This window comes from Thermobia domestica, chromosome 18, assembly GCF_964235325.1.
Source record: "Thermobia domestica chromosome 18, izTheDome1.hap1.1, whole genome shotgun sequence".
In the NCBI taxonomy this organism is placed as follows: Eukaryota; Metazoa; Arthropoda; class Insecta; order Zygentoma; family Lepismatidae; genus Thermobia; species Thermobia domestica.
Window position 1 is genome coordinate 170,720,555 of NC_137471.1, and position 19,201 is coordinate 170,739,755.

At 36.1% G+C, this 19,201-nt stretch overlaps 1 long non-coding RNA gene across 1 annotated transcript; it reads right to left on the reverse strand.

The window, feature by feature from the left end:
* Positions 1 to 11,176: 11,176 nt before the first annotated feature.
* Positions 11,177 to 18,543, reverse strand: LOC145674951 (uncharacterized). The gene is made up of 3 exons (XR_014129086.1): positions 18,129 to 18,543; positions 13,102 to 13,209; positions 11,177 to 11,357 (listed from the first exon to the last, which is right to left on the reverse strand). It is a non-coding gene; the product is annotated as an uncharacterized LOC145674951 (long non-coding RNA).
* Between the last annotated feature and the right edge of the window lie 658 nt (positions 18,544 to 19,201).

A 19,201-nucleotide genomic window follows, 5' to 3' on the forward strand; every position in this document is an offset into this window, starting at 1 on the left:
ATTCCCGTTTCTCAATAGTTACAACATCTAGTATCGCAATTCCGATCATGACATCATTCCGAATGCTTTCTACATGGACCACCTTTCGTAACTGTTACGAGATTTCATTTTCCTTATATTCTATACGACAATGTCATTGTTTGCTTTTTACATGAATCATGCTGACGCGTTCGTAGTAAAACAAAGTATTACGATACAACATCCGCTGTCGCTTGCATTTCAATCATATGTGCTTCTATGTCAACACTCAAAGAAGTCTTTCGGCATTTAATTTTAATCCACGAACGAAAACGTTATTTTATCTTACACATCGTAAAGTATTTTTTTGACCATGGTACGAAGCCCACCAAGCACGTTTATAAACGAATTCATTCATAGCTAAATGGTTAGAATACATGTCTTTGGTTTGAAAGACCTGACTTCGATTCCTGGAGAAACATTTCCTACGATTTTTCTTCTTAGTTTTCCAAAATCTGGTTTTAAATTTTTAGTTTAAAAAATTTAAAGGTTTAGTTCCAAATTTTTAGAATTAATCTACAAGCGACAAGGACGGTCCCCTCTTTTATCATTAGAGAATAAATGTATTCTTCCAGAGACACAATAATTCAAGGACAGAATCTCCATACGTAAACATATAAGGTAAGAACCATCTTACCCATGAAAGGAAACGATAATATTTATGGTAAACTTCAGTACAATAACAATAAAAGGGGAACATAATTCTAAAATCAGGATCAAGGGTGGATCGCCGTCATATCACTCTGAATTTTCCAATATGATTTATTATTTCTTGAAACGCTGTACACTCGTTTTAAAAAAATGGTAATCTTGAAGATTTAAGGTGGAATTTTTTTCAAAGATTTGGTTTAAATGATTAGTTTGAAAATATTTCGTTCGAAATAATAATTTAAGATTTTTACTGTCCAAAATTCGGTTTTTAATTTTTAGTTCGAAAATTTTTAGTTCGAAAAAACTTGATTCGAAAATTTTTAGATGTGGTTTGCATCTTTAGTTTGAGACTTGTTTTTAAAAATTGGTTTAGTTCAAAAATTGTTTGGAATTTTTGGGGGGTTCGAAAGAATTTTTTCATTTTTTTAGTTCGAAAAATTTTGATTTTGTAAATGTTGTTCAAAAGTTTTTAGTTTAAAATATTTTTAGTTCGAAAAATTTTGTTTCAATTTTCTAGTTCGAAAATTTTTTGTTTAATTTTTTTTGGTTCGAAAATATTTTGTTTTAATTTGTTTAGTTCGAAAAAAATATTAGTTTTGAATTTTTTAATTCGAAAACTTTTGTTTCATTTTTTAGTTCGAAAAATTTTGTTTTGAATTTTTTTTAGTTCGAAAAATTTTGTTTAAAATTTCTTGCACTCTGCGGAACCGTTTCTAAAAGAATCGGAGCAGTTTAGGTAAGAAATATCTGGCAACACTCTTTTCATTGAGGAAGCGCTTACTGAGCAATGAAACGGTGAGCGTTAAAAAAATCGCTTAAACTCACATCAATATGTTAGAAGAAATCTACAAGCAACAAGGATGGGCCCCTTCTTCTACTATTGTTAAAATAAATATATCCTTTCAGAGACATAGGTTATTAATTCAAGGACATGATCTCCATACGTAAATATATAAGGTAAGAACCACCTTACCCATAAAAGGAAACGATAATATTTAATGTAAACTTCAGTACAATATCATGATACCAAAAAGGGTTAATTAACCCTTTCCGGATCCTATGGTACAATTTGTACCATATGCACTTTTCATGGTACATTGCGTAATTTCTCTTCTATTTGAGCTTTTTCGTCCGTTTTTTTTTGTTTTCCAAGTCCAGAGGCCTTGTAGAAGACATTGCTTATGGTTTCAGACCGTCCTGCGTCCAGACATAGGAGGTGATGACGTCATAGGTCAATTTTTTTCTCATTTTCTAAGCCTATGTTCAATATTTTTTGGCGGGCTAATTTTTCTACGTAGAAGATTGAAATTTTGCACAAACATTCCGTCCTCCGAGTAGTATTTACAAGATTTTTTGTTCCGATGTCAGTACTAAAACAGAGGGAACCAGAGGGGAAAAGGAGAAACATGGATTTTTTTACCCCCAAAATCCCGTTTCTCGTCATTTTCCCGCCTCACATACATGATAGGACCACGTGAGTCATACCGTCTGAAAGGCCGTTCCATTCTGAAGAGAATGACGGTCGAATTATTATACTAGGGTAATTAGGGACGTCTCAGGAATTTTTTGAAAAATATACTTCTATATAGGGAAATATGGGGCATTGTCGGTATATATATTTTTGGCGGGCTTATTTCTGAACGTAGAAAATTGAAGTTTTGCACAAACATTCAGTCCACCGAGTACTATTTACCAGAAGTATTTTTCCGATTTCTGCGTAAAAAAACGGCGGGGTCCAGAGGGGCAAAAGTTGAAAAAAGGGAAATTTTGCCCCCAAAAATCCCTTTTTTCAGGAATTTCCCGCCTTAGATACATGATGGAGACATGTGAATGGTACCGCCTGAAAGACAGTTCTATTCTGAAGAGAATGATTGGCAGATTATAGTCCTAGGGTAATCAGGGATATCTCAGAATTTTTTTCCCTGAGATCATAGTGTTTTATGGTACTTTGGGGCATTGTGGGAAATTGTGATAAAAATTCTCCCGCCCTTACTATTCAAGATAGAAACTTGAAATTTGGCACACACATTCAGTATACCAAGTACTATTTATCAGATTTTTTTAGATGGCTACGATCACACAGGGGGGTCCAGGGGGGACCAAAGTCGGAGAAAAAATTTTTCCCTCCGAAATTTTCGCTTTGACATTTTTTCCCGCTTCTCGTATATGATATGAGTATGCAACTGATACCGTTTGAAAGCCAGCTCCATTCTAAAGAGAATTCGGTATGAACCATGATACTAGGATAAATAGTGACGATAGAGTAGCTGCTTGACTGAAAGTCTAAAAAATAGCCCAAAAAGCTAGGATCCAGAAAGGGTTAAGGAGGAGATTGAACCCTCCATGGGAACTTTAAGGTACCAAAAAGGATAACCATAAAAAGGGAAGAAAATTCGAAAATCCCGGTCTAGGGTCGATCGCCGTCATAGCACTCTGAATTTCTCGCATGGGCTGGGGGCTAAGATCATGTGACTTTTATCAACCACTCAAAATTGAGGTACCAAAACATTCATCTTACCCGTAAAAGGAAACAAATGAGTGAGCGATTTCTCCACGTTATACCATGTAATCTGTTCACCGTGTGGCGGGTCTAAAATCATGTGACTTCTATCAACCAATCAGAATCGAGGTACCAAAGTACTCATCAAAGAGGATACCCGAATTTCAAAAATCCCAAGGCTTAAGATCACGTGTCCTCTATCAGCCAATAAGAATCAGGTATCAACGCACTCATCTTACCCGTAAAAGGAAACGAATTTTAAAAAATCCCAGGGCCTAAGATCACGTGACTTTTATCAACCAATCAGCATCGTGGTACCAAAGCATTCATGTTACCCACAAAAGGGAACGAATTTCAAATATCCCAGGGTCTAAGATCACGTGGTATTTGTCAACCAATCAGAATCAGGTATCAAAACACTCATCTTACCCGTAAAAGGGAACGAATTTCAAAAATCTCGGTCATAAAAGAGAATGAGGGATTTCCCCGCGGGGTGACTCATGGCGTCATAACACGTGACCTGGAAATTTGAATTTCCCGCGTGGGCGGGGCCTAAGGTCACCTGACCTCTATCAGCCAATCAGAATCGAGAAAAAATTGCTGACTCGGCTGGCCATAGTGCGGGGAGTACTACTATAATCCGTATTTAAAGTATTTTCATACCCGCAAGCTAATCACGTATTCACCATTCGTGGCGCCAAACTTCTTTTCTATTGCCAATTAGTATAGAGGTAAGTTTCAACATGTTCACTTAACGCGACCGCAATCTTCTTTTGTATTCTCCGTCGACAATGTCTTATGTTCACCCATCACGATTCCAGACTAGTTTTTATTGCTCTGTCGGCATTCTGTGATGTCTACTCGGCGCGGAGTGGGTCTTCGTTTATATTTGTCTTCATGTTTTAACATATACCTGTAAGGTCATCACCCGAAAACGCCACCTTTCACTACCACCCGACCGGTTTCCAAAAAGGGCAAGAAAAGTTCAGTTCGTCTCTTGAGTTCACCAGCGAAAGACATACGAAAACCATGCTTTGTATATGTACCAGTATCAATAGCTTTCACAAGTTCTTAACAACGAGTATGCTATGCATTCGATCCCTCTCATTAAAAATAAAAATATGTCCCGCACGAATAAAGTTTATTCTCTCCCCATCTTTAATTTGATCACAGCATAGCTGTTCTTATCAGCTTCATATCGAAGCGATTCATAAAAAGTATTACGAAACATTAAAAATACGATCCAATTAAATGAAAAGAATGTCATTTTGACAGATCGAATTGAATATTTTAGTATGATCACAGCATAGCTGTTCTAACGAGCTTCATATCGAAGCGAATGAATAAATAATAAACAACGAGTTTTTAATATTTCGGAACATTTTCACAACGCGTATGCTTTGGTATACGATCCAACACATATGTTGAGTTTCCTATAGAAATGATACCTATAAAAATCATGTGATACAGGTGATTCAACCTTTTCAAGGAACCCTCCTAACGGTCAACCTTTCCGGGAACCAGTCTGATGGTTTGGCAATAAATGTTTACACTTCCAGTGACCTGTCTGGCCACACCTGGCACACAGACAAGAAAATATACAGAGTACCAGTTTAATCCGATCCCCTGCGGTTCTATTGTTGTATATAAAAACTGTCCACACTACTTGATGACAGAGAATTTATTTTTTTCTCTTTGTATGGCAGCCAAAGACTTCAGGTTTTCATTGTACCGTGTCAACACACCAAAGAATTTTAGGTGATTTGACCCATTTGGCAACAGCAAAAAAAAAAAAAAAAAAAAAAAATAAGCTTGAAATTCTGTTAGGTAATTTTTTGTAAATTTTCACCCCTACATTTCCCTGAAGAATTTTCCTCCCGTTGGCAACATTGCATTGTAACTTAAACCAAAAAATAGCCACATCCCTCTTCTAAGAACAAGGCCTTATCCATATCAGACGGGTAAATAGTTTTTGAGCAATAAGTAACTGAAAATACAGAAAAACTCCGAAAATCACCTGAGTCCGAAACAGGGGCGGATCCATGGGGGCGACCGGGTCGATATTAGAAGAGGAAACTTTCTTATTTTATATATAAATAAAACCTATCCCAGAAATTGAGCTCTTAAAAGTAGCTCTAAGTACCAGTAATACACCCTACCTCCCCCAGACGCCCGTCCTGGATCCGCCCCTGATCCGAAACGGTTAGTATATTTAAATGAGTAAATACAATGTTACTGCTTCAAAGGTATACCCAGGGATTTATTTGTATCCAGGGAAGCCTGGGAATTTCCCCACTTCTAAGTTTTGGTTTCCCTGTCTCTAGGTTTAGTTCTATCTTCCCAGCCTGGGAAGATATTTTCCACCTTTCTTAGGCTATGCAATAATTCAACTCCATATTTTAGTAACAATTCTTTACTTTTTTAGTACCGGTATGTTTATTGTCGCGAGCTATGCTGGTCTTGCTTATAGAATTGTTTCTCGAAGAAAAATCTTGCAACTGATACCACTGATTAGCACCTCAAAAAGAACATAAGGAAATGGATATTAGACTATATTTTAATAAAAGAAAAGCTCCTGACGATTAAAAGGCAAGTAATTCCGGTACACAAAGTAAGAAAGTAAGAGGCTTTCGTGTTAATTGTGAATGAAATTCGTGTTAAAAAGGCAACTGTGATATTTAGAACTACCTGCGTTATTACTCAAAATCGTCTCTCGTTTACCGTGCATCTTATTAAATAGTAAATAAATGGAATGAACCTCGAACAAGTTCTCTACTCTAATGTTACGTGTTCAAATATTATTGACTTTGTAGCTACAGAAATGAACGAAAAATGGCCTAGTACCTTGCGAATTCCGATGAACCCTTCGCGCTAATGATGGACAAATCCTCCACTGTGTCCACTGTCAGTTTTGTGGAGTCTCACTGGCAAAACCCTTAGACAATTCTCTTGAGAAGTAGCAGAAAATAAGATTGCAAGGGTCTAGAAGAGAACATACGCTCTAAACGTTCAGTGGGGCCGAGCTTTTGCTACAATCCAATTGGCGAGAAGAATTGTCTGCAAGAAAGTTAAACGGCGACAAAGAAGTAATGCAAATTTCAAAAATGAAAGAAAAGAAAAAATTAGAATTAAAATTTTCCTCTGATGATTAAGCCAAATTTCTGCAGGAATTTGGAGAGCATAAGATGAAACCTAATATATTGACCTAAATCTACAAAATCTTAACATGGAAATCAGTGTTCTTCCAGTTTTTTCTGCAGAGTGTGAGAGAGGCTTTTCCAACATACTGATACTAGAAACCATTTATCTGTAAAAACCCTCGAATTTAATCCTTTTATAAACATTAATGGACCAGATATTATCTCGTTCAATGCAGAAAAGTATGACATCAGCTGGATAAAAAATGGACATCATGCTACAACCAAAAAACCAACTGGGAAAAAGACGGTATCCGGTATAAAACAAACTCGTATTGCTACACTACTCTACGTATTGCTAAAGTGAGATACGGTGTGAAAGTATTGTTAATTTCTAAAGACAGTGTTAGATAACATGCCGTAAATCATGCTTCAGCTTAACCCTGTCTTTGTTCAATTCTGGATTCATTTCAATGCCAATATGTTTTGTTGGCCAAAAGTTTACTTTTAGCAGAACATTGATAGCGGAACACACCCCTGAATCTAATTTTATTAAGTACAAGGAGCAAAGTGGTACTAAAACTTACTTATGATAATGAGGAATGACATTTAGTAGCGTCTTTCCCCTTCTATTTAATAAAATTAGGCTCAAGTATATGTACACCTATCACTGTTCTGCCTAAAGTAAACTCTTACCTTTTGTTGTATTTATTGTTCGGGCTGGGAATTTGGTTTAAAGGACCAAATTAGAACAGACTCAAGAATCACTTGTCGTAGCAAAACCGTTTTACGTAGGAGTGTGACACTTGTTATGGCAAGGTGTGCAGATTGCAATGCAACTATAGAGCTTTTACTGGATGCTCTACACTTGTCCTCAGCAGTAGGACAAAAAGTAGTAACAAACGCTTGGAATCTAGACTACCTAACCAAATCTTATCTAACGTACCTATACGTATTTATCATAAAATTGTTTTTAAAAAAGTTTAAAAAATGTTGAACTTGGGGGTGTCCTATCAAACTAGTACCTTAATTTCAAAGTAGGTAGGTTTAAAAATAACGTTGTCCCAACCCCACTTTAAAGTTGTTCTGTTATACGGAACACAATCTTGCATAAACATTCCATCCTTCTACAAAATCCACAAATAAATCGCTGGGTATACCTAAGGTACAGAGTATGTTATAAGAGATGCAAACAAGAAACTGTAAACGAGTTATGACAGGTTAAAAGATATTTCTAATGCATATCGCTTTCATCAATTCTTTTCATAAGAATTAATCAAAACAATAAAAAGGGTGTTTTAAAAAAATCTCGTGGAAAAAATTATCTTAGTACAGAGCCTCGGAAAATTTTATTCTTACTAATAGTTTCAATGCTATTATCATAGATATTCAGACAAGGCTCAAAATTGTATTTCAAATTAATGGCTTTTTTACATTAGAATGTGGCCGATGGGCTGAGTTTTAAAAAATCATTATTTCCAATTGAGAACAAAGTTAATAAAAGATTCCACTACCAATATACTCAGTTGTAATTATCATCTAAATTTCTTTTATTTTAAGGTTTCAAAACGTAAAGGAAAAATTATTACATAAAATGTTTAAAATTTATACTTTTATATGTGTATCAGTTTTCGAATTATAAACAATAATGTCAAAACTTATTTGTTAATCTTCGTATCTACGTAATTAGATAAGTCTCCTTAAGGATATTGAATAGATAGATAGATAGATAGATAGATAGATAGATATTTCTATGCCTATGGGCATATAGAACAATAACTACTTTTTAACGAAACCTCTTATATGCTTTATTTGTTAAGGCTCTTTAAGAGCATTGTAAAATATATAGACATTCTTATGTCTATGTCATTAGTTTTCGAGTTAACAACATATGCATTAACTACTACTTTTTAAACAACTTTCGTATATCCTTTGTTTAATAAAACTTATCAAAACGATAAAAACTTATCTATTATTGGCTTTGAAAATCAGTTTACGAGTAATGAGCTCTTGTCTTAATAATTTATTTTTTGAAGATCTCTTTATACGATTTGATAGAACTCATTAAGAGCATTCAATATATATATATATATATATATATATATATATATATATATATATATATATATATATATATATATATATATATAAAATAATAGTCGTTTATTAAATCACTGTTTCGGTCTTGAGCTTTTTTTGAATAATCATAATGGTAACTTTGGTTATATAGAGGTTGGCAACCATGATTAGATATGAACTTTTGCAAACCACCAAAAGGAAGCTTCAACCCTCTAGGGCGGAGCGGAAGAGAGCAGTGATGCCAATTTAGCCTACTTATGGCTAAATCTAGCCTATTTGGAGAGGCATTTAGCCATACAAATCTCCGAAATGCTTATACCCTTAAATATAGCTTATTTTATGAAACTCTTTCCCCATTTGGCTTTTTTTATTAGCCGTTAAATTAATTGTAAAAATAGTCTTTCTTTGAAAATAAAGTGTAATTTTTAAAAACTATCCTACTTGTCATTATATATTATCAAATTAATTGATTACTCTAGACAGAGGGTGTTTTATTCACTTGTTCTTCATTCTTTTTTTCTCTCCCCACCCACAGATTTACAACTCGTAGCAATACTTATTGACTCAGAAAAAATTTTAATGTCGCTCCCGTAATGGCCTTGTTTGCTACTTTTTAATTATTTTAAATTTCTCAGTTTAATTGCAAGAAGGTAAGTTTTCTAATACAAAATTAGTGAATTGTTCGGTTCTTCAAGCCACAGAGATCGTTTTTTGTATATTAAAGGAAACGATATCTAATTAGCTTGAAAATTCTCAATGCAATCATGGTTATTCATGTAGATATAAGGAGAATTAAGAAGTATTTTGTAAGGATTATGACTTGCCGAGAGAAGTACTACTAAAAATTGGTCTAAACAAACACAATCAATCCACAATCCTACGATGGTGCATTCTGTTCCAGCGCCTCGACTACCTACGATGTCATCGATGACGATCTATTTCAATTAAGAAGTATTTTGTAAGGATTATGACTTGCCGAGAGAAGTACTACTAAAAATTGGTCTAAACAAACACAATCAATCCACAATCCTACGATGGTGCATTCTGTTCCAGCGCCTCGACTACCTACGATGTCATCGATGACGATCTATTTCAATTCCACTTGATAATATGGTTGTTGACTTTCACAAATCAGATGAGTTGTGGATGGCTTTTATTGTAATTCAAAATCATGTATATTTCTTGTTAGTCTTCAGCGAATAAAATTCAACATTTTAAATTTTACTATAACTCACTTATAATCCTAAACACAAAAAAAGAGATTTAAAATCTAGTTCAAACAGGATTATAGGTTTGCAGTGTATAATCTAGCAATTTTTTGCGTAGAAAAACTTATTTCTGAAGGCCATCTAGCCTATTTTCTTCAGATGTTGTTGGCAACACTGGAAGGAAGATGTGAGCATTTGTTCAAAATTAATGTTTGAATTTGCCGATCAATGTAAAGATTACCCTAACAGCACAAAATCTTCCCTAGGATGTCCCATGGCCCTCCCGCCCGGGAAAACGGGACTATCCCGGGACGATCCCATAGGACTCCTGCGACATCCATGGGACTGACACGCGAATTCCAGATGTCCGCGTTTGTCCCGGGAAACGGGACGACCCGTGGGACTCCAGCGGGAGTCATGCAGGAAGAATCCCGTAGGAAACCAGAGGATATCCTCAGGCAGAACCACGTACGCGAATGGGATAATCCCGGGACGATCCCGTGGGACTCCTGAGACATCCGTGAAATCCTGATGAGAATCCTACGGGACTTCAAACGGAAGCTCATGTGTAACCGTGTAGCATTGCACCAGAAATGACGATGTGAATCTATTGACTGTTTTCAGGCTCTGGTTTCAGATTTGCAAACACAATGTACAGTGCAAATCAAACGGAATATGTGTTATTTCACGTGTAGCTACTTGAGAGGCGCCTTTGAAAAGCCAGAGCCTAAAAATAACCAATAGCTTCACTCTGTAATTACCGATAGAGCTATCGTGCAATACCACAGGTTGGCCTGTACATGAACTTCCGCTTCAAAGTCCCAGTGAGTCCCGTCAGGTACATATTTATAGGCTATAGGCAGTGGCGTATTTACGATTTTGTTTCGGGAGGGGCTTTGCTATCTTTCGGGGGGGGCTTTCCCTGGAAATGTGAAAATTCTGCAAGATATTTCATTTACTTTACTATACTAAGTAAGATTTCGGGGGGGAGGCTTAAGCCCGGAAGCCACCCCCCTAAATACGCCACTGGCTATAGGTAAACATTTCAAAAGCAAATGTTTGACTCGTTGACTTGCACTCTCTATTACCGCAGTAACGTTTCCAATGATATTAGCTATGGTTAGGTAAATTTAAATTTCGTGAGAAAATATATCAATTGTTGCCTTTGGACAATCTCCTTGTTGGCGGGATAAACTGCAAAATGTAGCCAGTGGATGCTTGACGCCACATTGTATCATCACCAAATCCTTCAGACGTCTTCCTTGTGACAAAGTGATCTGTACGATTCAACATAGTCATATATGGGACTATGCGAAATAAGAGCGAAGATGTAGCTATTTACAATATATAAGTATTTTTCCACATTACTTGTAATAATAACTAACTTAGTGTTGTTCAGCTGTAAATTTCTCCTCAAGAGATAGAAAGAAAATAAGAATGGAACATGATTCAACTAGGGAAAAAAAAACTGCCTTTTCTGAAACATGAACCTAATTAATCATTAATAACCGAAGGTCACGTTTGGATCGTAGTTATCTAGCATCTGTGTAGCAAAGAAAGATATGCTTAATAAAACAAATGGGTTACACACGTACAATCTTTTATTCAAAAGCTATCATACATGAAGGGATTTTTTCACCCTTTCAAAATATACATCTAGGGTTTTATAATGTGAGCATTTGCATGTTCATCCCGGCTTCAGTCACATCGCACTTTATGTGTATTCATTTGCCTGTCAACATCGCGCTTTGTTCATCCCCTTCCCTACAAAATGGAAAAGGAAAACAATTCTGTTAAAAGACGAAGTGAGTGCAAATATTCATAAAAAATTAGCCACAGAAAAATCTAATAATTACGTTAAATACGTATGGATGTATGGAAAGTAGTAGGGAGATGACACTTGTTGGAATTACTCGCTTTATTATTATGATCCAGTCATAATACAATGAGACCTGTTTTGCTTGAATTGAAAAATATTTTCGCTAGAAATATGTAAGTACATGTGATGCTGCGAATCAGTCGCGCTTCTGACAAGAAGTGAATATAATACTAAGTATTAATTATAAACCAACAACGAACTTTAAAAAGCAGAGAAAGCACACCAAGTTTGGATTTAGTTCGCATAGCGATGAATATATAAAGTTAGCCTTTAAATCAGTAATCAAGCCAAAAGGCAAAGACAAGCAACATAGCTAACTGTCCAGGCCAATCGAGGCACACACACATTCCAGTTCGAGCTTTGGATAATGATGTTTGTCTCTTTTATTCATTGTTGAACATTACTATCCCTTGACGTAAGTAAAAAATTGTTTCAATGAAAGAAAAAAAACTCTATCCATTGAATTCATTTACTTTCTTTTGTATCAGATGTCATGTAAAAAGTGGAAAACGGAACATATGAAGCCAAATTACTAGCATTACTTTGTTACAAACCTTGAGATAGAAGATAGAAAGGAGCAACTAAGTAATAAACAAAATACAATATTGATACAAGTATTTGCAATGGGATGACCAAAAATTACCCGAACCGTACAAAAAAGAACAAGATTTCCGCTGGACACACACACACACAAACACACACACACACACACACACACAATGAAGATAATGTGAATCAACTGTGGTGTAGAACAGGGTGTCTACTGGTACTTGAAATACTGGTATTTGATTTTCTTACTGGAAATATTGGAATGTACTGGAAATTATTGTCTAATACTGGAGAAATATAAAGATTTCCTTTGAGACCCTTCAAGATGGCAGTCCCATTATCTGGGTGTAGGTGATGATAAAATTAATTGGTCAAACATTGAAAGAACTTGGTAATTCGAGAAAGAAAATCAATAGTGTTTCCTTTTTTTTTTAACCCACTAGTTTCTATGCATTCTTTCCATCAGAATATTGAAGAACTAGCTTTATCAACACATTTTACAGCTTCTTGAATATCATAGTATGCCTTTTTTTTATCCAGGGTGGTGTTTTGAAAATTTGTAAGTCAAGAAGTCAACTCCAGTAAACACCCTGTAGAATCCCGAAGGACGATCGCCCCCAAGCAGTCTTTTGGCATGTTTATAGTTTATGTGAAAGTATATCGTGTAGGATTTCTTGGGACATGGCAAAATAACATTAAAAACGAAGACTGCCTGACCTGTATGAAGATAAAAATACAGAACTATAATAATTACAATAGCCATCTACACTATTTAAAAGTCATAAAACGTATTTAGTAGACACATTCCACTTCGTAAATGGGTTTCCATGCCTATCGCGGGTGCGTTACACATGCAAAGAGAGTGTATTATTAATTTTACAACGACTTTTCTTAACTATTAAGTAGGGTCGCACAATGGTGTCTTTGGACATACATTACATACATTACATTATAATACATTACATTATAATACAGAATAATTTTATGTATTATAATTGATTGCTTGAAGCTTCCGTTCACCACGTCGACTAAGCAAGAGCAAGCAATTTACAAACCTAAAAGTGTCAATATGTTACTTACGTTTCTCTCTTTTCATTCTTTCCGTTGCGTGACGAAGCCAGCTTTGAACTTTTCTTTTGATCTCAGCATCTGTAGCAAATTTGCTGGACGCGTGTTGCCTCACTGTCTCTGGAAATATAATATTTCTGAATGAGAAAAACTGGCAAATTTCTGCAATAGATATGTGTTATAACAAGAAGGAATATGAAATATAATATTCGACATGCATTTCAATAGGTGAAATGAGGTTCCAAAAGTTATGGGATACAAAGATAATAGGTCTATTGTGCTATGCCTTCTCGAGCATGGCGAGTGCAGCAACTTGGAATGGCATGGACTCGACAAGACTTGGAATGGCAAATCACTATACAGATTATTGAGGTGGGCGAGCTTTTTTTTATTATTTTTTTATTTATTTATTTATTTTTATTTAACAGAACTAGTCCCAGGTATTTGGTGACCGAACTTGGCAGGATCATAGTCGACTAAGTTTCAGAACTAGAAGTTGCGAAACCTTATTGGCTACATCCACATCTTATCAATTGGACTTTTCAGTTTTAATTTTAAAGTTCCAGCCTTTTTTAAGAAATCAACGTCGGTTTTAGCGAACTGGCTATTATACAGTGACAATAAAATAAATTTTAACACCATGTGTGTTGATTTCCTCGGGGTTTTCCCATTTCCTTACATTTCTTTCATTTCACCATTTCACTTATTATTATCATCAGTCTCCTTTAGCCTAGGGCATAACCCTAGGAAAATTAATATGCAAAATATCTGCTTATGAAAAATCACACCGGCACGATTAAAGCGGGAGCTTTTCGATGTAAAATATATATATACCGCCCAGCTCTGTACTGAAACTGGACAATCCAGATTCACAGAATACTATCCGTATTAGAATAAAGTGAAGTGGGCGAAGCCCAAATTCTGTTGTTCCCTAGTAAAAAATCAGATTGTAATTATGCTAATGTACTGATTGCACCAAACCGAACAAGGTGCTTTTTACGAAAACTTGTATTTTAAGCGCATGACTTAACTTTATTACGTCATTTTTATTGATGTCTACTTTCGGAGCAGCCTTTTATGTTGTGAAAGGGCTCATCAACCTCCTGTTGCATAAGGATGTTAAGGCTACACAAACTTAGTTATATGTAACCTAAATAAATAAAGAAATCAATTTGAACAAAAAGTAACAATGTGAAAACAATATGGTTTAATCAAATTCTTTTCTTTCGACAAAACATGGTTTCTGCCAACCCTGGCAATAACAAGGATTTATGAGCAGTAAGCACAATACGTTGTAGCTTTCCATTACTTTTACATCCAACACCGCCTTCCATCACTCACTGGCGGGTGTAGGACAAAAGCTCACTAGACCTTTTGTCTAAGCTGACTAAATATATAAATAAAAGAAACACATGACTGGGATAGTCATCCATATTTTTCGATTATATTTGCGAATTACCACTTTTACGTAAATCACACCGTGCAGATGAAGAATAAGGTAACATGTTCCATCCAATATTGCCCTTCACAGATATTGTTTTTCTCTTTTCCTCCTCTTCTCAGAATACAACCCTCGCTCAGCTTTTACAATTTGAGTTACTGCAATACTTTTAACTTTTCTTATATTACAAATCGTTGTCATAAAAAATCTAAACTAGTATATTTTAATATATTAGCATTAAATTAGGTTTGCGTATTTTGCGAATAAAATATAATAAAGTGCGTGAAGAGTGAAGTTGCCTAACTGGGATGGCATTTAGTATTTCCCCCAACTCGATCCATGGAACTGGTACTGCAGCTTAGTGAACCATTGTGCTAATGAAAGAAAGAAAAAAAAAACTGCGGGGTTTCTCACCCCTTTCGCTCGCTCAGCTATATTTCGTAACGCAACTAAGTCACTTTTTTTCAGGGTTGGCAAAAACCATGGTTTTTATTGAAAAAACCAAAAAAAAGGTTTTTTTTTGGTTTAAACCAGGTTTATTTGGTTTAAATAATTTGCTCTATATATTCATATCATATATGGACAGAAATAAGTTTGTTTCGCCTTGATGTTAGAATAAGAATAATAAGAATAAGAATAATTTATTGTCGTTAAACAACATGATGTTGTAATAGACAACGTCAAAATTTAAGTTTGCGTACATATAATATTTACAATTTTAATTAATCCATACAATATTTTATATTTTACCTAGTACTACTTTTCTATTCTAATCCTGAAATTTCTTCCGTAAATTCTGAAATACTATATATACACTTTTCTAAGAGCCACTTTTTACAAAAACATTTAAAATTTTTAATCTCCATTTCTCTCACTCTAGGTGGCAACAGCCGGGTAATGCTGGAAGGGGTCACATAAGCTTAAAGCGGAATAAAAACTGCTTCTCGAGTTACATTCGATAGAAATTGTCCTCCATTTGAACTCGGAACCAGGACTAATTGGCCACAAATGCGATACGTCTGCCGACTCACTCACGAAGGAATCCTGATAAAAATACGTTGTACTGATCTTTACATGCTTCTTAATATAGCTCTCAAGAGTCATTTCGGAAGGACAAAAAGATAAACAGTTGCACAAGTGAGACCATTATACTGAATTACATATGGACAATTTCAAAGTACTACGGAGTACAGAAGAACTAATTTAATTCAAGTTAGTTAACAACGACTTATATTGGTGACGACTTAATTTGCATATCACAAAGATACGAATTATTTGGGTCCACTTTGGCTCAGACTCATTTATACATAAATAGATATCGAAGATACTTCTCATTTCACTAAATGCCTCTCGTGGGGTCTGTATGACCCTTCCCCCCCACACACACAAAGTACGGAATTTCGATGTATTTTATTAATAGTAAACATTGAAACAAAACAATATTTAGAATGTTTCTTTGATTGCAATTAGGCCTACATAACAATAATAACTACAAAAAAAAATCACAAAACAAACATTTATAAACTTACATAAAAAGAGTTGCTTTTGTAGTATAATCTTTTTGAGTAATGAATGGGGAATTTAGGTCTGAATATAATACGAATAATATACGGGAGTGAAACGTGATAACCCACAAATGTGTGTTCATCAAGATTTTACAAACACTTACACTTTTACGAACATTTTCGTTTTTTGGTTTAAACCAGTTTTTTTTTTGAAAAAACCACCTGGCTTAAACCAGCCAACCCTGCTTTTTTTAAAAAAAATTAAAATCACTACCGTAAAAGACTGGAGGAGAAACAAAAAGCAACCCCCAAATTGAATTTCATTAAGACTTTAGTTCTTCGCATAAAATCTTTCGTCACTGGTGCCTGATAACCCGAATCACGCTTCACAGTCTCGATATTTGGAAATTCTAACCTTTCAACCTCCGTTGCGTTTTGAAGGGGTTCGGCTATTATTTGTAGTTGTAAGTCGCAAATATGTTCGGGGGGCTTCTAACCCCGTTCGCTCGCTCAGGTAGACCTGCATTTCGTAAAGTAAATAAACCACTTTTAATTTAAACATTAATATAGTGGAGAGATGTAACTCAAGTTACGTAAAAAAAAAAGCCTCCACAGTAGCCTTTAAACTGTTTCATTGCATCGTCTTTGCAAATTTCAACACTATGATGAAATTTGCATGAGATACGTCCGGTTAAAATTTGTAAAAAGGCAGATTCTGCTGCGCTGCTTTTAAGTGCAACACTGTTGTGTTTGCTTAAGTCACTTCACAACAGAAAAGAAACACAAAACATATGATGAAAGCAGTTTTAATTGAAAATAATCCATGTTCATCAATTTCGCTAACTAACACCTTGGCGGGTTAACTTTAGCAGACGGCTCTACCAAAAGAAAAATTTATAGGTCGAAAAATAGTGAAACGGTAATATAATTGTTTAAACTCATAAACCATATGGGGCCGCGGTGGCTCACAGGTAGAGCGTTCATCTCTGGTGCTTGGGGTCCCGGGTTCGATCCCAGCTCGCGCCAAGTGAACTCTGTGGTGGACAAACACCGTGTGCGTGGGTTTTCTCGGGTTCTCCCGTTTCCTCCCACTTTCTTCATTCCACCATTTCATTCATTTCTCATCATCACCGTTTCCCATAGCCTCGGTGCACAATCGTGAGACGTTAAAATAAATATTTCATTTCATTCAATTTCATAAACCATATGTGGGAGTAAGTAACATAGGAAAGTATATGTTATGGTGGAACTATTTGCTAAGGCAGAAGGCGGCTGAATACAAGTTAGGAACGAGATGGTAAGTGTTGTATCTGAAGATTTGGGAAATGGTTAGAAACAATGGTTGCAGTGCAAAGGCAAGGTTCTAGATTACTGGTCCCCCTTCCCATTGAGCAGTAATAAAGACAGAAAACAACGTGCCCTGCGGGGCTCTAACCCGCCTTCACTCGCTAACGCTCGCTCGGCAATACTGTATAAGTTAAATGTATAAACTTTAGTACAGAAAGAAATCTACCCATCTACTAATCCACATCGGGGACCAGTAATCTAGAACCTTCCCCATGCAAATCATGTGTCACTTCAAAGGTAGAAAACAACTTGCCCTGCGGGGCTTCTAAGCCCCTTCAGTCGATCAGTTATGTAGCGTTTTGTAACACTAGTGCTCCAAATCTAGTAAAAAATAACTAGACAATATTTGCTCATCTTCGCTTTACCACACATATCTTAACAAAATCCCAGAGGCTGGTGCTGGACACTGAATGGCTGCTTATCAGTTTGGTACATCAACAATGCAGGTTTTATGGTAAATCAGTTTGCGTCTTAAACTGTACGCCATAATTTCAGCATGAAATAACAGTGTGAAATAAGAGTAAGAAGGTTTTAGATAATTATTTGAAACATAAAAAGCGAAAAATATTTTAAAAGATTCCGACCTATTGTAAATCTGCCCATTTGTTCATAGCATTCCTGCTCTGTTGAACTTTAAACATTGAGTACTACGGCTGTATGATAACCATTTTATCATTTTTTTTACAACTAGAATAACAACAACTCTTTTTTTTTAAACCACTAAAACTTTCATTTCACACACTTACCGAAATCAAGACTAAAATCTGTTGGAACACTTAATATTTCACTAACATCAACCACTGCGTCACCGCTGAACCTCACGTATTCCCTCCAATACCACAAACCACAATGCAATTGTGACAAACAAATGACGGTTCCGAACGCGCACCACAGCACTGAGGACCAGGCGAAATTTTATGGTTTATATTTTCTTTTCTGCAGATTTTTAAACATATTCTTTTATTATGAGAGAAATACGTATAATTTTGTGAATTTCTATTTCCCGTTGCTAGTGGCCATCCTGCGGGACAACCGTGGGATTCCCATGCATATAGACCCATGCCTGTCCCAAGCGGGACTTCCCTGGGATTACCTATTTATATCCTGGATTTTTTAGGATCGTTGTGGGTCGTACGGGATCATAATGGGACGTCCCGTGGACTACTTGTGCTATTAGGGTATGTTACCACTTTCCTAACAGATTCTTAACTTACATACAGTGCTCTACATCACTTTAAAGCCCGAGTTTTCAATCGAATCACTTGACCGCGTTCACTCGGAGCTTCGCCAAATGTGAGTCATTATCGGCTTCAATGTCGGTGGTTTAAATCAGCGCTCCACCAGAAAGATTTTCACTCTCTCTTTTACATGTCTCCAAGTCAGAGTGAGTTGTTGTGGAAGCAGGACAGCGCTAGTCAGAAAAAATGAAATCTTTGAGTGAAATGGTGGAATGAAGAAAGTGGGAGGAGACGGGAAAACCCCGAGAAAACCCACGAGCACGGTGTTTGTCCACCACAAAGTTCACTTGGCGGGGGCTGGGATCGAACCCGGGACCCCAAGCACCAGAGGTGAACGCTCTACCACTAAGCCACCGCGCCCCCCAGCAGCGCTAGTCAGGAATGTGAGAGATCCAAATAAGAAGAGCAGAGCTGGATTAACCCATTTGGAGGCCCCGGACTAAAAAAAATAAAAAGCCCCTCCTGACTACACTTAATACATTTGTGCGAAAGTACAATAGGAAGGTTAAGGATAGTGATGGGTAAATTCCCGGGAAGATATTTTTCGGAAATATTCCCGGAAAGGTTTCCAAAATGAGAAT